Source organism: Pan troglodytes, chromosome 2, assembly GCF_028858775.2.
Source record: "Pan troglodytes isolate AG18354 chromosome 2, NHGRI_mPanTro3-v2.0_pri, whole genome shotgun sequence".
Classification (NCBI taxonomy): domain Eukaryota; kingdom Metazoa; phylum Chordata; class Mammalia; order Primates; family Hominidae; genus Pan; species Pan troglodytes.
In genome coordinates, this window is record NC_086015.1 from 183,973,606 (window position 1) to 183,996,854 (window position 23,249).

At 36.6% G+C, this 23,249-nt stretch overlaps 1 protein-coding gene and 1 pseudogene across 2 annotated transcripts in view; one reads left to right on the plus strand and one right to left on the minus strand.

The window, feature by feature from the left end:
- The window catches only part of CCDC39 (coiled-coil domain 39 molecular ruler complex subunit), a 260,910-nt gene that overhangs the window by 191,093 nt on the left and 46,568 nt on the right, over positions 1-23,249 (minus strand). Inside the window, exon 4 of one of the 2 annotated variants that reach the window (XM_003310126.6) lies at positions 9,822-9,882. The exons of the other annotated variant lie outside the window; for it this stretch is intronic. The gene's annotated coding sequence lies outside the window, so the exon portion shown is untranslated. The remainder of the gene's footprint in view (positions 1-9,821; positions 9,883-23,249) is intronic. 2 annotated transcript variants of the gene reach the window in all.
- LOC107970851 (actin, cytoplasmic 1-like) lies at positions 19,917-20,993 on the plus strand (annotated as a pseudogene).

Below are 23,249 nucleotides of genomic sequence, written 5' to 3' on the forward strand. Positions count from 1 at the left end.
GTACAGCAAAAGAAACAATTGGCAGAGTAAACAGACAACCCACAGAGTGGGAGAAAATCTTCACAATCTATACATCTGACAAAGGACTAATATCCAGAATCTACAAGGAACTCAAACAAATCAGCGGTAAAAAAAAACCAAACAATCCCATCAAAAAGTGGGCTAAGGACACGAACAGACAATTCTCAAAAGAAAATATACAAATCGGCAACAAACATATGAAAAAATGTTCAACATCACTAAAGATCAGGGAAAAGCAAATCAAAACCACAATGAAATACCACCTTACTCCTGCAAGAATGGCCATGCTCAAAAAATTAAAATATAATAGATGTTGGCGTGGATGTGGTAAAAAGGGAACGCTTCTACACTGCTGCTGGGAATGTAAACTAGTACAACCACTATGGAAAACAGCGTGAAGATTCCTTAAAGAAATAAAAGTAGAACTATCATTTGATTCAGGAATCCCATTTTGGATATTTACCCAGAGGGAAAGAAGTCATTATACAAAAAAGATACTTGCACATGCACGTTTATAGCAGCACAATTCGCAATTGCAAAAATATGGAACCAGCCGAAATGCCCATCAATCAACGATTGGGTAAAGAAATTGTGGTATATATGTACCATGGAATACTGCCCAGCCATAAAAAGAACAAAATAGTGGCATTCATAGTAACCTGGACATAATTGGAGACCATTATTCTAAGTGAAGTGACTCAGGAATGGAAAACCAAACATCGTATGTTCTCACTCACAAGTGGGCGCTAAGTTATGAGGATGCAGAGGCATAAGAATGATACAATGGAGTTTGGGGCCTTGGGGGAAAGGGTAGGAAGGGGGTAAGGGATAAAAGATTACACATTGGGTACAGTGTACACTGCTCGGATGATGAGTGCACAAAAATCTCAGAAATTGCCACTAAAGAAGTTATTCATGTAATCAAACACCACCTGTTCCCCAAAAACCTATTGAAATAAAAAAATAATAAATTTTTAAAAATGCTTAACATCTTGAATCACCAGGGAAATGCAAATCAAAATCACAATGAGATATCACCTTGTACCTGTTAGAGTGGACATTATCAAAAAGATGATAGATAAGTGTTGCTGCAGATGTGGATGAAAAGGAGCCCTTGTACATTTTGTAGGAATGTTAATTTGTGGAGCCATTTTGGAAACAGTATGGAGGTTCCTCCAAAAACTCAAAATAGAATTACCATATGATTCAGCATTACTACTACTGGGTATATATCTAAAGGAAGTGAAATTAATATGTAAATGAAATACCTGTACCCTCATGTTTATTGCCACACTATTTACAATAGCCAAGATATGAAACCAATCTAAGTGCCCAGCAACAGATGAATAAAATTTTTTTTTTGAGACAGAGTCTTGCCCTGTCACCCCGACTGGAGTGCAATGGCGTGATCTCAGCTCACTACAACCTCTGCCTCCCGGGTTCAAGCAATTCTTCTGCCTCCGCCTACCAAGTAGCTGGGATTACAGGTGCACACCACCACACCTGGTTAATTTTTGTGTGTATTTAGTAGAGACGGGTTTCACCATGTTGGTCAGGCTGGTCTCGAACTTCTGACCTTGTGATCCACCCGCCTTGGCCTCCCAAAGTGCTGGGATTACAGGTGTGAGCCACTGCACCTGGCCGAATGAATGTTTTTAAGTTTTATACACACACACACACACACACACACACACACACAAACACAATGAAGTATTACTCAGCCATAAAAAAGCAGAAAAATTTGCAACAACATGAGTGAATCTAGAGGACATTGTGTTAAGTGAAATAAGCCAGGCACAGAAAGACAAATATCATGTAGTCTCACTTATATTTGATATCTAAAAAAATCACAGAGTAGAATGGTAGTTACTGGAAGTTGAGCGGGGTGAAAAGGGTGGAGAGGGAAAGGGGACATGTTGGTGAGAGGGTATGAAGTTTCAGTTAGACAAGAGGAATCAGTTCTGGTGATGTTTTGCACAGCAGGGTGACTTTAGTTAGTAATAACATATTGTATATTTCAAAAATTTCTAAAACAGTGAATTTTAAATGTTCTCACCACAAAAAAGTGATAAGTATGTGAGGTGATGGATACGCTAATTGGCTTAATTTGCTTACTCCACAATGTATAGATGCATTAAAGCATCACATTGTACCCCATAAATATATACAATAATTATTTTTCAATTAAAAATTAAGAAAAATAGTTTAAGCTCTTCCCTATTCCTGATTGAATCTAGAATCTGCACCATTTGGTGGAGGTCTGCTTCCCTTGCTTCACTTTTACTCTAGATGGCAGCAGCAGAACAAAATAGAGGAGAAAAATCTGTTCTCAATGAGATGATTCACTGTCTACTATGTAAAAAAAAAAAATCTCAATGTTATTTGAAACAAAATATACCACTTAAAAATTTTCTTTCATTATAGAAATACTTTAACAGTATTTCAATTATTAAAAATCAATGTACAGATGTCTTCATAATTGTTCAACTTGTCAGGACACTAATAAGATATTTACAGAAATTTTTTATGATAATATTTCTGTAAAGACTCACTCACTGCTTATATTAACAGATTTACACTTGGAGGCTAAGGTGTCATGTTTGAATATCAAATACACTTTTTAAATTGATGGAAACATAAGGGATAAATAATCGAAGGGATAACAGAAATTCTCTGGGTGAATATATTATAGAAATAAAACTTTAATATTTCTCTAATAACCATGTTTTTAAAGTTATTTCAAATAAAAATATACACATGAAACTGGCTTTAAATATATTAAAATTATAGCTTGTAAGCATTTAAAAATAAATAATTTTATTATAAAACAACATTTTCCACCATCACACTTTAAACTGTGAAGATTTATGATGCAAGAGAATTTGTAGATGAGATTGCAGAAACACTGGAAACATTATAAAAACAAAGAGACCTAGAGAGGAACCAAGAGATTAAAAGAAAGATGCAAGTTATCATAATTTTCAAAAAGGCACTTCCAGAAAATATAATTTATTTTGCTTAAAATTATAGCCTCACAAAACTCTCGTCTAGATTAAACAGAATTCCCAAGAACTTAGAAAATAGAATTGTCCAGGTTTTGTGCCTTATAGCTCTATATTCATGCCTCTATATTCATAGATTTATGTATTTATTAAGACAATTTTCCTGCAGAGGGCATCAAAATATCTTGGAGAAGGGTTATCTTTTTCCAAATTACACAAAGGTGCCATTTAGACTAATGGTGGCGCTGTTATCATGAATCAGAATGGCTTTACTAAATTAAAGCCCTGCCAAACTAAAACTTCCCTTTTTGTGCTAGAATTATTGGCTTAATAAGAATTTATTAATCAGAGCCTTCAGATTATCATTGTCCAATCAGTTATTTAACTAGATAGATGGAGAGGCAGCATAGAATAGTGTCAAGGAGGCAGGCTTTGGGTGGAGATCTTAGTTGGATTTCTAGCTCTGCCATTTACTCATAGGCCCCGCTTATGTTTATGTGAATTGGAAAGCAGCTTGGCATTCTGTGATTGGAACATTAATTTTTTTATTTTCTTTATCTAACCATTGCATTCAAGAAATTTAACCTGAGGGAAAAATCAGGAAGGTGGAAAAAGCTTTATGCACAAAGAAATTAATCACTGTGTGATTTATAATAGTGAACAAACTGAAAATGAGGTACAACAGGGAAATGATTAAGTGAATTACAAAATACAATAAGATTCAGTAATCAAATGAACATTTATCAAAGGTTTACAACATGCCTTGTATTCTGCCTGGCACTGGAGATTCAGCACTGAACAAGATAGATATGGAATCTGACTTTTCTATGATAATTTAACATCAACTTAAAGTAAGCAGGAGGCAAGCACTTATAACACCATACTATCCACTATACGGTTTATATATGGATATACGTATATGTGTGTATATGCAGAAAAAATACTAGAAGAAAATAAATCAAAATGTTAATAATTGTTAGGTCTTTTGTTATAATAATTTTATATACTTTTCAATATTTTCTACAATGAGAATGTTACTGTTAAAATTTTTTTTTTAATTATACAAAATGGCATTATACCAAAGGTAGGCTACAAAAGAAAACAAAATTATCGAATAATGTACTTAAAAGTCAAGATCACTTCATGGTACAGGAAATCCCTTCAGATATAAAGACATATTACATTGTCTTTTCTTGTATTTTGATTTCCATCACAGTGTCCTTTGGAAAGCTCACTTCCTCTCTAGCATTCGGAAGGCCTGTCTGTTCTTATGCAGGGAAGGAATGTGAATGCTAGCAGCACATTCCACCCTGGTGACACAAGGGGGTGCACAGGACTTGCTTCCAAATGTTTCCCTTTGTCTTCTTGGAAAGAAGAGGGAAAAAAAAACCTGACATTTGATTTGGTGACCAATTAAAATGTTTTAACAGGCTTATGTATACAGTTCACCGTGCGTTTCTAACCCGAGAGATCTCTGAGGGCATGATCCTGTGTACAAACCACTCCTACTTCCCCACATTTATTTCACAAGAAAAAATATTGCAGGAGAATGAGTGGCCTTTTAAAGCACAATTAGTGAAACTGGAGACTGCCTGAAAGGCCCAGAATAGGGATTGTTAAAGAAATGATGGCACATAATAAACAAATTAGAAAATAACCATTAAAAATAATGTTCACATGGAAAGGACATTAAAAAGCAATTCATACAATAATACATACAATATGGTCTAATTTTTTTTATTTAAATGTATTATATGAATAAGTAGAAAAATTTGGAAAGAGATATACCAAACTATTAACAGTCATTATCCTTGAAAGCTGGATGACAGGTTTATTACCTTCTTCCTATATATCTACATTTTACAATTTTTGTGTACAATGAATAAAAATTTGATTTTAAAATAAGAAAAATAAATGAGTATTCCCAAATAAGTACCAGTTCTTATGATCCTTATTAATTAAATGTATGTAAATTGCTACAAATCGCCCAGAGATATGGTGACAATATAGCCCTGTTTGCCAAAGACAATTTCACTTTGTAACTGTTGTTCTGATATAACTGTGAATAATGCCACTTTCACTCCAAAATTCTGAATAAGTCACCCTACATGTATATTTTTAAATTTGTACCCCTAGCAAGTTGTGCCACTTTTGTCCTTATATCAGCAGGTTGCTTCCAATCCAAAAGATCTCAATCCTTCTCTCTACTAATATGCTAAGATGCAAGGCTAGTCCAGAAATCCTGAGATTCTCATGGCTGCACCAGGGTTAGCATGGGCCAGGGTATACCCCAAGACCCATCCAAATCACAGTCAAGACAGAATATTTTTGAGGCCCATCTTGACCCCTTGGCTGAAGTGCCTTTAAGGCACCCTACTAGCAGGACATCTTCTGACATGTTTTTTGAGACAGAACCCTGGCACTACTATGAGACAGAATATTTTCCAAAGCACTGCTATACATGTAAAATCAATGATCCTACTGCCTTGGTTAAAATTCCTTGAATTAGAAGTAACAAACATGCTCAAATAACAAGTAAAAATGAAAAATTTGCAATTAATCTAAGAGTATCTCCCAACATTTAGTACATGGAGTCCGGCCAGGTTCTGGGTCTTAATTTCTAAGAGATACAATCTAATTGATTCAGTACAATGAATGGATTGGTTCCTCCTGGGTTAGGTGTCCACCCTAACTCAATCAATTATGGCCAGGGAGTGGTGGAATAACAGTACTGAAATGGACTGCCCATGTGAATTAGGAAACGAGAATGTAGTCTGGGTAGATAGCCTCATGAAAATCTGCTTGCTAGCGTTCCCTCCTTCACAGAGAACTAGACAAGCTTCTCCTCTTCAATGACATACTCTGACTACATAGGCAGAAAAGAAGGAGCTTTTACCTGTACATCAGAAGTATTGTGATGATACCTCCAATGATACCATTGACCATAGTTTTCAGCACAGCTGCCTCATAATTTCTTAATTCTATTGCCAACTTCCACGAGAACTGGGACCATAGTCCTTATCCACTTTCTCCATACTTTACATTCTATGATAAGGAGTCATGAGGAAGTTTCGGGTCACCCATCTGAAGAGCAAAATCTTTATTCTTTTGCTTTTTCATCCATTCAGTCATGTAACAAACATTTATTGCATTTCTATCAATTGTCAGGACCTGTACTTAGTGCTGTGGGCAGAGATAAGACATGGTCCTTATTCACAGGCATTCACAATGTACTGAGAGTCAAAGAGATAAAAGAATAATTATGTTACAATGTGATATGACATACAACAGAAGTACATATAGAGTGTGCTGAGTGCAGAGAAAAAGGATCTAAATCATCCCTTTGAGAAATTAAGAAAGGCATCAAAAAGGTGATTATATTCTATTTAGATGCTGAAAAAAATACTTTTCTTGATGGAGATGAAGAGGAAGTCTCCCAGCTAAAATACAATAATAATAAATAGCTACCATATTCTTAATATTTACTGCATATAGAGACACTCTGACATATGCTGTACATGGATTATCTCATTTAAACTTTACAGCCCAACTGGTCTGCTTGTCACACCATTGCCCCTATGTATCTCAGGACCAGCCAACCATTTAGAACAGAACTACGAGCACATAGGGATTTTAATAAATGCCAACAAATTAACTGAAAATATTCTATGTTAATGTGTATGAAAACAAGAGCTTTTATCTACTGCTGATGGAAATATAACTTCCTCAAGGATAATTTGTCAATGTGCATCAAAACTTACTCCTGGAAATTTGCCTTAAGGAGATAATTGAGAATTTAGGCAAGGTTATAACTACAAGTATGTTCATCACAGTATTTTTCTTTTTTAATTTTTTCTTTTTTTCCGTATCTCCTCGAGTTCCCTTTACCACATCACAGTATTTTTTATAACAATCTAAATTGAAGTTGTCCAACAATATCACAAAAATATGGTGTAGAAGCATATTTGTTTAGTATAAAGATGTCCATAACAAGTTAATATTCAATATATAAACAGAATATATAAAATTGTCTCTATTTTACTTTATAACTGTATATATACAAATATGTGTATATAAATTTAAAATGTACACATATATTTAAAATGTGTAACTGTCTTTATAGACATGTATTTTATTGCATATATGTTTAGTTTATATATGTATATATATATTTATGTGAAGCACTGGAAAGAGATACACTAATCAGTAATTTTTCTGGCCAAAAATTTGGGGATTGGATAATCTTTCTTTTGGTTTATCTCTATTTTCAAATTTTTCTACAATAAGATCATATTACTTAAGCAAATAAAAAATGAGATCTTACAATGCCATTTATTGACAGGAATTTATAATTTAATCATTTGTTTACATTTGCCAAGCCAAGAAACAAGATCTTAAGGTATGAGCTACACTCAAGATAAAATTACTTGGTATTTATATAGGAGTGGCATCTCTGAAAATTGTAAGGTTTTGCATCTTTGAACAATATTTTCATAGAGATTACTCATATATCCAAATTATATCCTTTTCCAATAAAGGTGAAGAATCTAAAAAGGAAGAAGCTCCCAATCTGCCACTTATCAGTAATTTGAGCTTTGGTGAGTCACTTAACCTCTCTGAGCTTCAGGGTGATTATCTATAAAAAAGGAACAAAAGCCTATCTTAGCAGTTCTTGTAAGGATTGAACGAAGGTACCTGTGCATGCTTTATAAACTTTATACTAGGGGTCAGTGCAATTTTAACTAAGATCAGATATTAGGTCTTAAGTTCTCCTTTTGGGGATTTTCTAATTTTTAAGAATGTCCAACAGCTTTATAGATGACAAAGTCATTCTTTATTATTTTGTCACACTCAATCCAGGAGACACTGCCAACCCAGGAAAACTGCATTGTTTCTATTAATGGGTTTGGCCACTGCTCTTACAGCTTTGGCAATCTACCATAAAGAAAGAATTTCATGTTGCTACTTGAAACCTTTTGTGAAATTGATTCGAGCTTCTTAGTGCATTTAATTGTCCCTATAATAGTCCTAAGCCCAACATAATAGCCGATGAAAATGCTCATGCTAATTTTAACTCCTCAGTTTTTCTGTAGCCGTTTGCCCAAAGATCCAAAACTAAAGTCACTCTTTCCCTGGTATAGTCAAAAAGCCAGTTATTTCAGTCATTGGAATTCTTTTCTCAGTCTAGCTCCTCATGCCCTCCCTAATCTGGAGAAACCACTTTTAAACATGCTGACCAAGGTATCTGATTTCACCTCATTTCACCTGTTGAGTTCTAGCTCTGTTTTTTTTTTTTTATGGCTTAAGACACCTGTTTCCTGTACATTATTGAAAAACCACAATGTAATACGACATTAGAGTCTTTAGTCATTGAAAACCTCTTCTTTAGAATAACTTTTTTTCCTACTTTTCACAAGCATAGTCCTTCCCTTAGGTCAGCTTTTGATAAATACTCATAAAATCACATTGCAATGCTGGTAAGCATATTCACTTGGACAAACCAAGAAGATTCTAATTTTGGAATCTTAAAATCTTCTGGCATCTCTAAACTTGAAAGATGACCTGGGTAGTGAGCCTATAATTATGTGTTCTAATCTTCTTTGGGTCTATGACACCATTATGAACACACTAGGACACATCCGAGGGGTGTTTCCCTTCCCCACTCTGCCCATCATCCACCAGTTCAGCCAACTGTTTTGGTGTACTCTTATTCTCCACCCTTCATGCTTACCAGGGTGGATAATGGATTAGCAACTGCAAAAGTAAGCTGAACTGAAAGTATTCTTCTTTGTCTATTAAACTATACTTCAACAGTCACAGCTTTCAGTACCTCTTATTGGAATTGCTCAATTAATTATAATTTACTATATTTGCTTCCCCTTTAGATCCTAAGTTCTGCTGCTATCTCCCCATTATCTAACATAGGGCCTGCTACAAATTAGGTACTGAATAGTAACCTATTAAATGAGTGAATTGTCTCTCTCAATCCTGGTTTCCATTTTTATTAACAGAATTAGAGCCAGGCAAGTTGGTAAATGCCTATAATCCCAACACCTGGGAGGCTGAGGTGGGAGGATCCCTTGAGCCCAGGAGTTTGAGGCTACAGTGAGCCATGATTGCACCACTGCATTCCAGCCTGGGTGACAGAGCGAGACCCTAACTCTTTATAAAAATATTAATCAGCCAAGGGGGCTTGTCAAGGGGGTGGCTATGTGAATAAATTGCAAAAAATACAGTCTACCAGTTAGTCAAAATTTGTCCTCTGGAATGTGAATCAGTGCCCAGTATCATCTATGTGTTTTTACAATGGTAAGTGAAGATACTCAAGTAAAATGTTAAAATAAGTTATGTTGGATCAATGGCAAGGCATTTTTCAAACTTTTCATTATTTTAAAATAAAGAGCCTCAAGCAAACGCTCCTTCCTCCTCATAAGAGCTAATGCATATTAAATACATTCAGGTGATGAAACTGTCCTAAGCACTTAATGTAAATGTATTATCACTTTAGTCTGATAAAACTGTATCAAATTACTAAGCTCATTTTATAACTTAGAAAATAAAGCAACCCGGAGTTATATTGTCAACGTCTCCGAAATATGTAAGTGGGACAATCAAATCCATTTCTATTTGAATGAAGAGCCCAAGTTCTTATCTACTAAACTCTACCATTTACCAGCTAAAATTTAGAATTTCCGAGTTTGTTTAGCTTAATTCTATTATATTCAGAAAACATACTTTGTATGATTTTCATTGTTTAAATTTGCTGAGTTTTGTTTTATGATACTTAATATTGCCTACCTTGGTTAATGCTCTTGGTCAACCTGAAGAAAATGTGTATTCTGCTGTTGTTGGGTAGAGTCTGTGAATGTCAAATAAATTCATTTGGTTAATGGTGTTTTTTAGTCCATCTTTGCTAATTTTCTCTCTACTTGCCTTGTCAATTACTGAGTTGACAGAACAAGAAAAATTGAGCTGAAGTTTCCAACTATAATTTTTATTTGTCCAGTTTTATCAGTATTTGCTAGAGCTCTGTTGTAAGTCACATATATATTTAGCATTGTTATCTACTACTTAATAAATCTTTCCTAAATCTACTTAGTAAATTAACCATTTTATAATTATGTAGTGTCCTTCTTTATCCCTAGTAATTTTCCTCTCTCCGAAGTCTTTGTCTTATATTAATGTAGCTACTCAGCTTTCTGTCAAATAGTGTCTGCATTGTATATTCTTTTCCATTCTTTCATTTTTCACCTATTATATTGTTATATTTAGAGTGGGTTTCTCATAGACAGCATATTATGGTTTTCCTCATTCTGACAATCTCTGTTTTTTAACTGGTATGTTTAGATAATTTACACTTACTATCATCACAGATACATATTTGGATTTAGGGCTACCATTTTGGTATTTAAGAGTAAATTGATTCTGAATAAGGGCCCCTTTAAGATTGAATGAGTTTTAATAAAAAGGAACTAGGGCCATATCTTTCGTTGTATAATAGCCTTTTTTATTCTTTAGAGCAATATCCAGTTGTGTTAAAATAATCAAAATTTCCAAACTTTCTATAATAAGTTACCTTTATAATTGAAAATGAGAAATATTATTTTAATGATAAAATAGCTGTATAGATTATTAAGAGAGTTCTCCTAAATCTGTGACTCTGGTTTAAATGTGACTGCTAAAGTCACAGGCACATAGCTCAACCACTTCCACATATACACCTGCCCTTCCTTAGCTTGGAACACCACATGGATAAGTTCCAGGCAAAGCAAAGGAATCAAAGGAACTTTCTAACTTTGGGAAATTCCATGTTCTCTTTGTTCCTACATTATTGTAGCTCTTCACGGTGGGGAATAAAAGGTCAGCACTTTAGCTTTCAAGAAACCAAGCTGGACAAATCACTATACATACAGTCCTGAACTCATTTGCATGACGGAGTGAGTCCCCAGTCAATTCCTTCAGGCATTGAGTCTGGCATGAGCACAAAAAACATTTTCATAAAATTCATGTTTTACTGTTTCCTGTTCCCTATCCATGGTTGAAGTTCAGTGGGTCAAGGATAGGTAAACTGTTAATGATTTCACCTTGCAGAAACGGAGCAATAAAAGCACACATTTGGAGAGAAAAAAAGCAATATAATTAAAAAAAATTCTCCTCCCTTTAAAAAAGTAATAAGGTTTAATTAAAAGGAAACAAACATTTGACTTGAGAGTGGCTATTTTTTTCTAACACTTTATTGTAAGACTCTATGTTAACAAAAAACTAAAAGATATAGAATATTTATCACTTAAGGCAATAAATAAAAATATTCAGTCAACTCTGTTGCTGCCACAGGAGTAATATTGTTATCTCAGAAGATCCTAAGTAATATTAACTGAGATAACATATGTGAAAAATTACTACACTATAGAGGGAAAAAGCAGACTAGTGTTTGCCAGGGGCTGGAGGTGGGGGAAGGAGTTGACTTTAAGGGCCCAGGGAAATTTTTCTGGAGTGATGGAATTGTTCCATGATTTAGTTGTGGTGCATTTATATACATTTGTCAAAACTTGCAGAGTGAATATTACTGTTCATAAATTATACCTTAATAAAAAATATTTTAAATGCCTCACACACAGAAGGTAGTCAAGAGAAATTCAAAAATTAGTTTTCACTTTAGATGATGTGTTATATTCTCAAAAATGGAATGAATGTGAGAACCAGTGCATACAGTTGAGTGTGTGTCTAAATTTATGCTCCTATTTGAAAGCTGACATGCTGTCTCACAAGTGTTTAGATGCTTATAAGCCTTATTTCTGTCATTGTCCACAAATAAGATATAGAAATAGGGTTTTTAAAGGGTTGTGGCTAGGTAGGCCACCTGCCAGTTCTGTCCAAACTGTCCAAATGTACCAGGACTGTCTCTGGTCTCTGATTTGCGGGTGGAAAAAGAAATTTTCAAGTAAAATGACACAGCATGAATGTAATTAACAGAAATGTTAAAATTGAGAGCTGCAAAAATAAAGTAAAATAAGCTAAAGAGTCATGCTAACACTCTGGGTCACAGTCACACTTGCCAGTGGCATTTGAATAAATGAAGCGTGAGATTTCCCCACAGTTCTTGCAGACTTTGAATGTCATGATTCCATAGGTATGTAACTGTGTTAGGATTAGAATGTGAGGTGTGTGGCAGCCACTGAAGTGGACAATAGTGAAATGGGGTCACACCCTTTAGGAGCATTTTGCAAGCTAAAATCTTTGGAATGATGGAGGGTTATTCACTGCTGATAATGGCAAAAAGTTCATATTTCTCGTGTTTTTGAAGTGTCAAGAATTTGGCTAAGTGTTTTATATTTATTACTCAGAATAGTCTATTGCTGTATTATTGCCTCCATTTTCCAGATGAGAAAGTTGAGGCAAAGAGATTGAGTTACTAGCCCAAAGTCACAAAGCTAGTAAGTGTGGTAGAGCTGAAATTTGAATCCATCTAAATTTCCTTCTTCTAACCACTATCCTACAATAATCATTTGCTCAGTGGAAATGCTTTTGATCATATCTTCTGGTAGTTATATAATATTTATTGAAAAAAATATTTCATTTTATAAATTGCACATTGTAAAAAGACCTTGTGAAGGAGGACAGATGAATTGAAAATTCAAGGTATTTTAGATTTTTAAATAAGTACCCAAGAGCTTATATCTGTAGTCTAAGGCTTAAATGCAGCTGAGGGAGGGAGAGAGAGAGAGAGAGAGAGAGAAAAGCAAAACATTATGGAGGAGATTGGCAGCAAGGACTGTGCTTCCAGAATTAATGCAGGGCACTCTGACCTCGCTGTGAAACTGACCAGACAGGGTAGAAACCAAGGGCTGGAAAGGCTCTGCCTTGTAAAAATGAGATGGAACAAGCCAGGGCCTTGATAGATAGCTGAGCAAATATTGAGGTCAAGAACCCTATATGAGTCTTATTCTAAGTTCAATCCAACTCCTGGAAATCGAATTATCTATTTCTTAAGATTTACAATGATCCTACACTTCTTGGGGCCAATTCATGGAGTGATAAGGTGTTGTAAGCATCCAGGACACACAGCCTTTATTATTCTATGGTTCAACTCTGATGAAAGAAAAGTTCTGAAGAATCCGGGCTACTTTCCTTTGTTCAAGAAAAATTAGGGTTTATTTCAGAAACTCTACGTTTTCTGTTTAAAGAGATTATGTTAAATGAATATACCAGGAATCATTCAATAAAATTGTTTTTGCTTTTCTGGAAGGTAGATCTAGAGTCTACAATTATTTTATTCCCTTTTTGAAAATACACAGGATTTATTATTTGTACCATACTCTTCAGCTCTTGAATATATGCAGCTTGAACATCTCACTTGTACTATTCTTTAATTGCCCCGTCTTTGTTGGTCTGGCTTTCTTAAGCTTTTTATAAGAGGGAAGATTCATATACTTCTTCTGCAATAAAATGTACGAATAGTCACATTAATTGAAATAGACTATAAATAATCAGTTCAAGTCCAATTTTTCTACAAATTATTTACAAAAAACTTTTGTTTCTAAGATATTTTTGGATGTAGAAATTACAAATACAATGTACCAGTTTGTGGACCTGTAATACTATGCCAGAAAGGAGCTTTATTTGTTTATACTGCATATGTTATATTTTTAAATAAATTAATAATCTTAAACATACAAAAATATGCACATGCATATACTTGTACAAACTACAATTAGTATTAAAGTAATTTTCTTACCTAAAGCTTTCAAAAGAGCATATGCATTGACAATATTGAATCGGAAATTTGAGAATGGTGATGCTATTAGTAAGATAATAATCTAGTACATCTATATATTACTTTATGTTTTGTCAAGTGCTATTACATTTACTATCACTTCAATCTTCATACGAATTCTGTGAAACAAACAAAGCAATAATTATTACTTTTTTAAAAAATCATGTCCATTTTTATCTAGTTCCCAAAGTAAGATAAATTTCTTCAAATGTATTATGGAAAATAACAGGAGAGAAAGTTGAGAGATTTTCCCTATGGTTTTACTGAAGAAGAAATTTGAGGTCAGAGAGATTCCATGGCTGACTCTGGGTCAATCAGCTAGAAAGTGGCAGAGCTAGAATTGGAGACTAGTCTGACCCCAAGACTTGTGGATTATTCTCTCAACAAATCTAGTGAGCACCAACTTGGTGTCAGGCTCTCTGGTAAGCACATCTGCTATGCCACAATGTCTTCAGCCAAGAAACAGAAGAAAAGACACAGAATTTTACAACTTAAACCAACCATGGGAATCTAGGTCTGAAGAAAGTACTAGGACTACACTGTTAGCAGAATGACTTCTTTTCATTTTAAGGGGAATATTTAATTTGCTAAATAAAGCAGAATCTTTCTTCCCAAAACTTTGTTTCAAGTATTTGATGGGTCTCTTGAACCCAACAATCACAGTAGTGCTGGTTGTGGGCCTGTTCACTAGCGTTGAGCAAAGCTACCTTATACCAGCCACTCCCATAAATGGCCACACTTGCTTTGTAAGATATGAAACTTAACATATGCAGCTCCGAGAATCTACCGATGGTTGGACTGAAGTGGTGAACATAGGCCAGTTTGGTGAACTATTAAACTATTTCCCAAAACTTAATCTTTCCCCTGATACTGTGGTGAAATGGTTATCATTAAACTGTTCCTGATGGGTTTTAGAAAACGAATTTATCGTGAATTAGAATTGACCTAAAGCCATTTAATCCAATTGTCAACTTTATAATGAAGGGCTTCAAATTTAGATTTTTGATGTTATCTCCAACTGAGGTCATACATACAGTCTGTATTTATTTCCTGGCACTGCTGTCACAAAGTACCACAGACTACATGGCTTAAGCCATACAAATTTATCATTTCACAGTTTGGGAGGTTAGAAGTCTAAAATTGAAGTGTCAGCAACGTTGCTTCACATTCTGAGATATTGAGGCTTAGGACTTCAACATATCTCTCTGGGTATATGAAGGCTAATGTTGTGTATATCTTGAAGGGTGTTTTGGATGAGATTAACATCTAAATCAGTAAATTTTGTGTAAATCATGTTGCCCTCCATTATGAGGGTTGGCCTCACCAAATTAGTTAAAGGTCTGAATAGAACAGTAAGACTAGCCTTCGCTAGCAAAAGGGAATTCATCAGCAAACTGTCTTCACACTTCATCTGCATCATCAGCTCTCCTGGGTCTCCAGCCTGCTGGCCCCACACTGCAAATTTGTACTTGCCAGTCTCCATAACTGCATGAGCCAATTCCTAATAATAAATTTCTCTTAGGCCTGGTGCAATGGTGCACACCTGTAATCCCAGCAGTTTGGGAGGCTGAGGTGGGTGGATCACTTGAAGTCAGGAATTTGAGACCAGCCTGACTAACATGGTGAAACCCAGTCTCTACCAAATTCAAAAAATTAGCTGGGCATGTAATCCCAGCTACTTGGGAGACTGAGGCAGGAGAATCGCTTGAACTGGGAGGCAGAGGTTGCAGTGAGCTGAGATTGCACCATTGCACTCCAGCCTGGGCAACAAGAGGGAAAATCCATCTCTAAATAAATAAATAAATAAAGTTCTCTCTCTCTCTCTCTCCCCCCCCCACCCCCATTGGTTCCATTTCTCTAGAGAACCCTAATACAGGGGTGGGAGAGACCCAGGAGACACAAAATTCAACATCACCTGTTGTGTATGATGAATTAAAATCTTTTTGTAAATCCTGTAATCATCTTGTGAATGCTACCATTATATTGCATTATACTTTCTAGTGTTTCAAATATCAGATAGATGTATTTGAAATATACCATAAATGTTACAGACCTGCTTTGGAATTTATTTCTATTTTAATATGTCAGAAGCCTCAAAAATTGGAAATAGCTTAGGTCTTTCTCAACTTCTCAGAGACTCTACTTAGCTGTTACTTCTCTACTTACCTCTGCCATTTGCCTCCAACTACCAGGAAATTCTTGCTAATTTTTGTCTAATGGACTTTGCATACATTCTTCTTCTTTTTTTTTAATGGAGACAGGGTCTTGCTATGTTGGCCAGGGTAGTCTTGAACTCCTGGCCTCAAGCAATCCTCCCACCTCGGCCTCCCAAAGTGCTGGGATTACAGGCATTAGCCACCACACCCAGCCTGTACACATTCTTCTTCTACTTTCTTTCTCTGGTTATTTTCATCACCTGTTCTAAGATAGCTTCTCAAATAAACTCCAACCTTACTTAATCACTATCTAATTAATTACATATTTAATTTCTGCTAATATAAGGAAAATATCTTTTCTTCTTTCATTTTCATATGATAATTCCAGCCTTCTTTATAAGTATGTGTGGTTTTGTGATAAAGTTGTCTCCAATATCTTATAGGTATGACTAAGCAATTTGGTTTCTAAAATGTAGTGGGAAGCCACTGAAGTATCAGGAGAAGGTGAATTATACAATTCCATTTTTCTTGGAAAGATTCCTCTGGCTGATTTGTAGAGAATTAATTAGAGAAGGCAAAATATATGCAGGAAGACAAGATAGGAAGCTCAAAAATTAATCCAGATGAAGAGATTGCAGTTTTATCTGGTACAGTTGCAATGAACACTGAGAAAGAAAAACATACTTGGTAATTGGTTAGATATGAAGAATAAGGAAGGAAGGAACTGTCAGTAATGACTAACAGATACAAAAAGATGGCCAACCTCACCCATAATAAGATAAATGCAAATGAGATCTACACTGAGATACATTTCTCAGCTTTATTTTTGAAAAAAAAAAAATCCAAAATCTTGACAACATTCTCTGTTGATGAGACTTGGGGAAACAAACATTCTCATTTAATGCTGGTGGAAATACCAAATGGTATAGCCTCTTTCAAAGACAACTGAGCAACAGAAACATTTATCCTTTGACTCAATAATCCCACTTCTAAAAATCTGTTCCAAAATTACACTAGCAAATATACAAAACTGACACATGTACAATGCTATTCACCACAGAAAAATTTGTAATAGCAACCAATGAATATACTGGAACTTGCTTGTATCCACCTGCAAAAATTGATTGTTACATTTCCAAGAATTTTGCAAGCTAGTTTTTAAACACAGCCACTGTTGAAATTATATTATATAGACTTACAATTAAATAAATTATGTTAAAAACAAAGGTAAGCCAGGTATAGTGGCTCATGACTGTAATCTCAGCATTTGGGGAGGCCTTAATGGGAGGGTCACTTGGGCCCAGGAGTTCAAGACTAGCTCAGGTGACATAGTGAGACTTTGTCTCTACAAAAAAATAATCAAAATTGGCCAGGCATGGTGACACACACCTGTGGTCCCAGCTACTTGGGGGGCTGAGGTGGGAGGATCATTTGGTCTGGGGAAGTTTAGGCTGCAGCAAGCCATGATTATATCACTACCATCCAGCCTAGGGAACAGAGCATGACCCTGTCTCAAAATTTAAAAAACAAAAAACAAAAACAAAAAGAACTATGCTGTTGAGATTATTTACATGTACTGTATCCAAATGTTGGGAATACTATATATTGAAGTGCTATTGTACATCACTTCCCCACTTCACATTCAGTGACATTATGTTAGTAGCTTAAAATCAGCCATGGTAGGAGTATTGACACTACAGAAATTTGCAAACTCCAAATCAGGACTTTTCTCCCTATAGAGATCTAGTTGTTAAATATTTACCAGCACACAACTGGAAATAATGCAAATATCCACCAAAAGGTTCTGGTTGATTAAACCACGATATACCCACTCAATTGAGAAATATGTAACTATAAAGGGAAACAGAGCTATTTTTATATACTTTATATAAAACTGATCTCTAGGAAAGTGAAAAAAGTAAGCTGAAGAAAAGTGTGTATAATATGTTACCATTTATTGGTAGAAAGGAGAGATATAAAGGCAGAATATGAAAGGAGGGAGGATACAAAGACATATGTTTTCACATTTTTTTAATGTAAGGCTAAAGCAAAAAGGTTTTTAAATGGCTACTTACAGGGAGAGGAAAGAAACTATAAGGAAGACAGGAATAAATGATGAACTTTTTGCAATAGATCTTGTTTGGTACATTTCTTTAAGTCCTGTAACCATTTTACTTAATTAAAATTTAAATTAAAGTTAAATTTTTTCAATCCCTAAAAATCTAAGCAAAATGAAACCAATCTAAGCAATGAGTGGATGGCATAATTATATATAGAAGAAGTATTTCAAAGAAACTGAAAACACAATAATTTCATTTGTCTATTTGGATATACCCTGAAGCTCAAAATAAATAAATGAAATGTTTTTTAAAAAAAAGATCTTGAGTAATTTTCAGCAATCATATTGTTAGTGACAACATTGGTTATGATTTTCTGAAACTATTATAATACAATCTAGGATAAAGAAAAATAGATAAAGGATAAAGAAAATAAGTAATTATATTTACAATTTAGGAACCAACTTTTTTTACAATAGTAGAGAGAATATAAATTTAAAATCAAAGAAGTCAAGTAAAAGTATTATAATCTTAAATTTAAAATTAAAATATCATGATTTCTATACACCAACAACATCCAAGCTGAGAGCCAAATCAAGGAAGCAATCCCATTCACAATACCACAAAAAGAGTAAAATACCTAGGAGTACAGCTAAGAAGGAAGGTGAAAGATCTCAACAATGAGAATTATAAAACACTGCTGAAAGAAATCGGAGATGACACAAAGAAATGGAAAAACATTCCAGGCTCGTGGGTAGGAAGAATCAATATTGTTAAAATGGCCATATCACCCAAAGCAATGTACAGACTCAATGCTATTCCTATCAAATTACCAATGACATATTTCACAGAATTAGAAAAAACTATTCTAAAATTCATATGAAATCAAAAAAGAGCCTAAATAGCCAAGGCAATCCTAAGCAAAAACATTAAAGCTGGAGGCATCATACTACTTGACTTCAAACTGTATGACAAGGCTACGGTAACTGAAACGGCATGATACAGGTACAAAAACAGATACACAGACCAATAGAAGAGGTTACAGAACCCAGAAATGAAGTCATACACTGCAACCAACTGATCTGCGACAAAGTTGACAATGGTGCTGGAATAACTGGCTAGCCATATGCAAAAGAATGAAACATCCTTTTTTTTTTTTTTTTTTTTTTGAGATGGAGTCTCACTCTGTCACCAAGGCTAGGCTAGAGTGCAGTGGCGCAATCCCGGCTCACTGCAAGCTCCTCCTCCTGGGTTCACACCATTCTCCTGCCTTGCCTCCCGAGTAGCTGGGACTACAGGTGCCCGCCACCACACCCAGCTAATTTTTTTGTTTTTGTTTCTGTATTTTTAGTAGAGACGGGGTTTCACCGTGTTAACCGGGATGGTCTCGATCTCCTGACCTCGTGATCTGCCTGCCTCAGCCTCCTAAAGTGCTGGGATTACGGGTGTGAGCCACCACGCCCTGCCTGAGCCACCGTGCCTGGCCTTCCCTTCACCATATACAAAAATCAACTGAAGATGGATTAAAGACTTAAATGTAAAACCTACAGCTGTAAAAACCCTAGAAGAAATGTAGGAAATAACATTCTGGACATAGACCCTAGCAAAGATTTCATGATGAAGACCCCAAAAGCAATTGCAACAAAAACAAAAATTGACAAATGGGACCTAAAGAACTTCTGCACAGCAAATAAAACTATCAACAAAGTAAACAGACAACTTATAGGAGGGAATATTTGCGAACTATGCCTCTGACAAAAGTCTACTATGCAGAATCTATAAGGAACTTACACAAATCAACAAGCCAAGAACGACTGCATTCACCTCTGAGACCGCATCTGCCCCATAAGCACAGAGTCTTGCCCTCGCCGCTCTGCCACGGGTCCACATCCACTGCCAGCTCACCATGGATAATGATATCGCCACGCTCGTCATGGACAATGGCTCTCACATGTGCAAGGCCAGCTTAGCAGGCGACGATGCCCCTCCATCATGAGGCACCCATGGCACCAGGGCATGGTCGTGGGCGTGGGTCAGAAGAAGTCCTACGTGGACAATGAGGCCCAGAGCAAGAGAAGCATCCTGACCCTGAAATACCCTATCGAGCATGGCATTGTCACCAATGGAGAAGATCTGGCACCACAACTTCTTCAACGAGCTGCATGTGGCTCCTCAGGAGCACCCTGTGCTGCTGACTGGGGCCCCCCTAAACCCCAAAGCCAACCATGGGATGACCCAGATCATGTTTGAGACCTTCTACACCCCAGCCATGTAGGTGGCCATTCAGGCTGTGCTTTCCCTGTAAGCCTCTGGCTGTACCACTGGCATCGTGATGGACTCTGGCAGGGTCACCCACACTGTGCCCATCTACAAGGGGCCCGCCCTCCCTGGTGCCATCCTGCATCTGGACCCGGCTGACTACCGCATGAAGAGCCCCGGGAAGTGCAGTTACAGCTTCACCACCACTGCTGAAGAGAGCGTGAGACGTCAAGGAAAAGCTGTGCTACCTCACCCTGGACTTCCAGCTCCTCCCTGGTCACTGTGGCCTCCAGCTCCTCCCTGGAGAAGAGCTACGAGCTGCCTGAAGCCCAAGTCAGCACCATCAGCAACAAGCTGGTCCTCTGCCTCAAGGCTCTCTTCCAGCCTTCTTTCCTGGGCATGAAATCCTGTGGCATCCACGAAAATACCTTCAACTCCATCATGAAGTGTGACATGGACATTTGCAAAGACCTCTACACCAACGCAGTACTGTCCAGCGGCACCACTGCGTACCCTGGCATCCCCCACAGGATGCAGAAGGAGATCACCACCCTGGCTCCCAGCACAATGCAGATAAAGATCATTGCTCCTCCTGAGCGCAGATACTCTGTGTGGGTCCAGTGGCTCCATCCTGGCCTGGCTGCCAGGCTTCCAGCAGATGTGGATCAGCAAGCAGCAGTACCACAAGTCCCACCCCTCCATTGTCCACCACAGATGCCTCTAGGAGGACTGTCGCTTAGTTTCCTTAGTTTCGTTACACTCTTTCTTGACAAAAACCAAACTGGCACAGAAAACAAGATGACATTGGCATGCCTTAATTTGTTTTTGTTTTTTGTTTGTTTTCGTTTTTGTTTTTGGCTTGACTCAGGATTTAAAAACTGGACCAGGACAGTGTCAGCAATGGGTTGGAGCCAGCATCGCTCAAAGTTCTACAGTGTGGCCGAGGACTTTGATTGTATATTGTTTTTTTTTAATAGTCATTCCAAATATCATGAGATGCTTTATTACAGGAAGTCCCTTGCCCTCCAAAAAGCCACCACACTTCTCTCTAGGGAGAATGGTCTAATCCTCTCCCAAGTCCAGGGAGGTGACAGCATTGCTTTCATGTATATTATGTAATGCACAATTTCTTAAATCTTTGCCCTAGTACTTTTTAAATTTTGTTTTATTTTGAATGATTGGCATTGTGACCCCCCTTTTCTGCCTCCCAACTTGAGCTGTATGAAGGCTCTTGGTCTCCCTGGGAGTTGGTGGAGGGTGGAGGCAGCCTGGGCTTCCCTGTACACTAACTTGAGACCAGTGCAATAAAAGTACACACCTTAAAAAAAAGACCCAATTAAAAAAATGGACAAAGGATATGAACAGACATTTTTCAAAAGAAGACATACACAATGTCAATAATAAGCATATAAAAAAAGTTCAACATCACTAATCACTAGAGAAATGAAAAAAAAAACCCAATAACATATCATTTCACACCAGTCAGAATGGCTATTATTAAGAAGTCAAAAACAACAGATGCTGGCAAAGTTGTGGAGAAAAGGGAACACATATACTGCTGATGGGAATGTGAACAAGTTCAACCACTGTGGAAAGCAGTTTGGAGATTTCTCAAAGAACATAAAACAGAATTACCATTTGTTCCAGCAATCCCATTACTGGATAGACACCCAAGGGAATGTAAATCATTCTATCAAAAGGCATGCACATGTATGTTTATCGAAGCAATAGTCACAATAGCAAAGACATAAAATCAACCTAGATGCCCATCAACAGTGAACTGGTGAGGAAATGTGGTACATATATACCATGGAACACTACACAGCTATAAAAAAAAGAATGAAGTCATGTCCTTTACAGCAACATGGATGGAGCATGAGGCCATTATCCTAATTGAAGCAACGCAGAAACAGAAAATCCAAATATCACATGTTCTTACTTATAAGTGGGAGCTAACCACTGAATACATATGGACACAAAAAAGTAAACAATAGACACCAGGGCCTCCTTGAAGGCAGAGGGTGGGAGGGGGGTGAGAACTGAAAAACTACCTATTGAGTACTATACTTATAACCTGGATGATGAAATAATCTGTACACAAAACCCTGATGACATGCAATTTATCCATATAACAAACCTCCATATATACCCTCTTAACCTAAAATGAAAATTGGTAGGAAAAAAATTTAAATAACATTAAACTAAATTAAAATATTACGAAATCAGATTTTCTCTTTTAAAAAATGTATGTAATCCAGCTGGGCGCAGTGGCTCAGCCTGTAATCCCAGCACTTTGGGAGGCTGAGGCAGGCAGATCATGAGGTCAGGAGATCGAGACCATCTTGGCTAACACGGTGAAACCCCGTCTCTACTAAAAATACAAAAAATTAGCCTGGCATGGCGGCGGGCACCTGTAGTCCCAGCTATTCTGGAGGCTGAGGCAGGAGAATGGCATGAACCCAGGAGGCAGAGTTTGCAGTGAGCCAAGATCATGCCACTGCACTCCAGCCTGGGCGACAGAGCGAGACTCCATCTCAAAACAAACAAAAAAACAAACAAACAAACAAAAATTATGTATTCCTTAGCTATGTTCACTGAACAAGTGTAGAATCAATGACCAATGAAGCAACAATGAACACTCCTAAAACCCAGACCACGGTCTCTAAATATCATTTCCCAATACTAAATACCTTAGAGAAATGGATGATTTCTCTACTAGAGCAGGAGAGGTCTATGATAATCTTGATATATCTTATAATATTGAAAAAATTAAGCTATTAAGTACAATTGAAATTTGTTAAAAGGACTCAGGAGCCAAACTGAAGAAGCCTCTTGTAATACCAACACTTTGGGAGGCCGAGGAGGGCGGATCACTTGAACCAGGAATTCCAGAAAAGGCTGGCCAACATGGTGAAACCCTGTCTCTACTTTAAAAATACAAAAAATTAGCCAGGTGTGGTGGTGCGCACCTGTAGTCCCA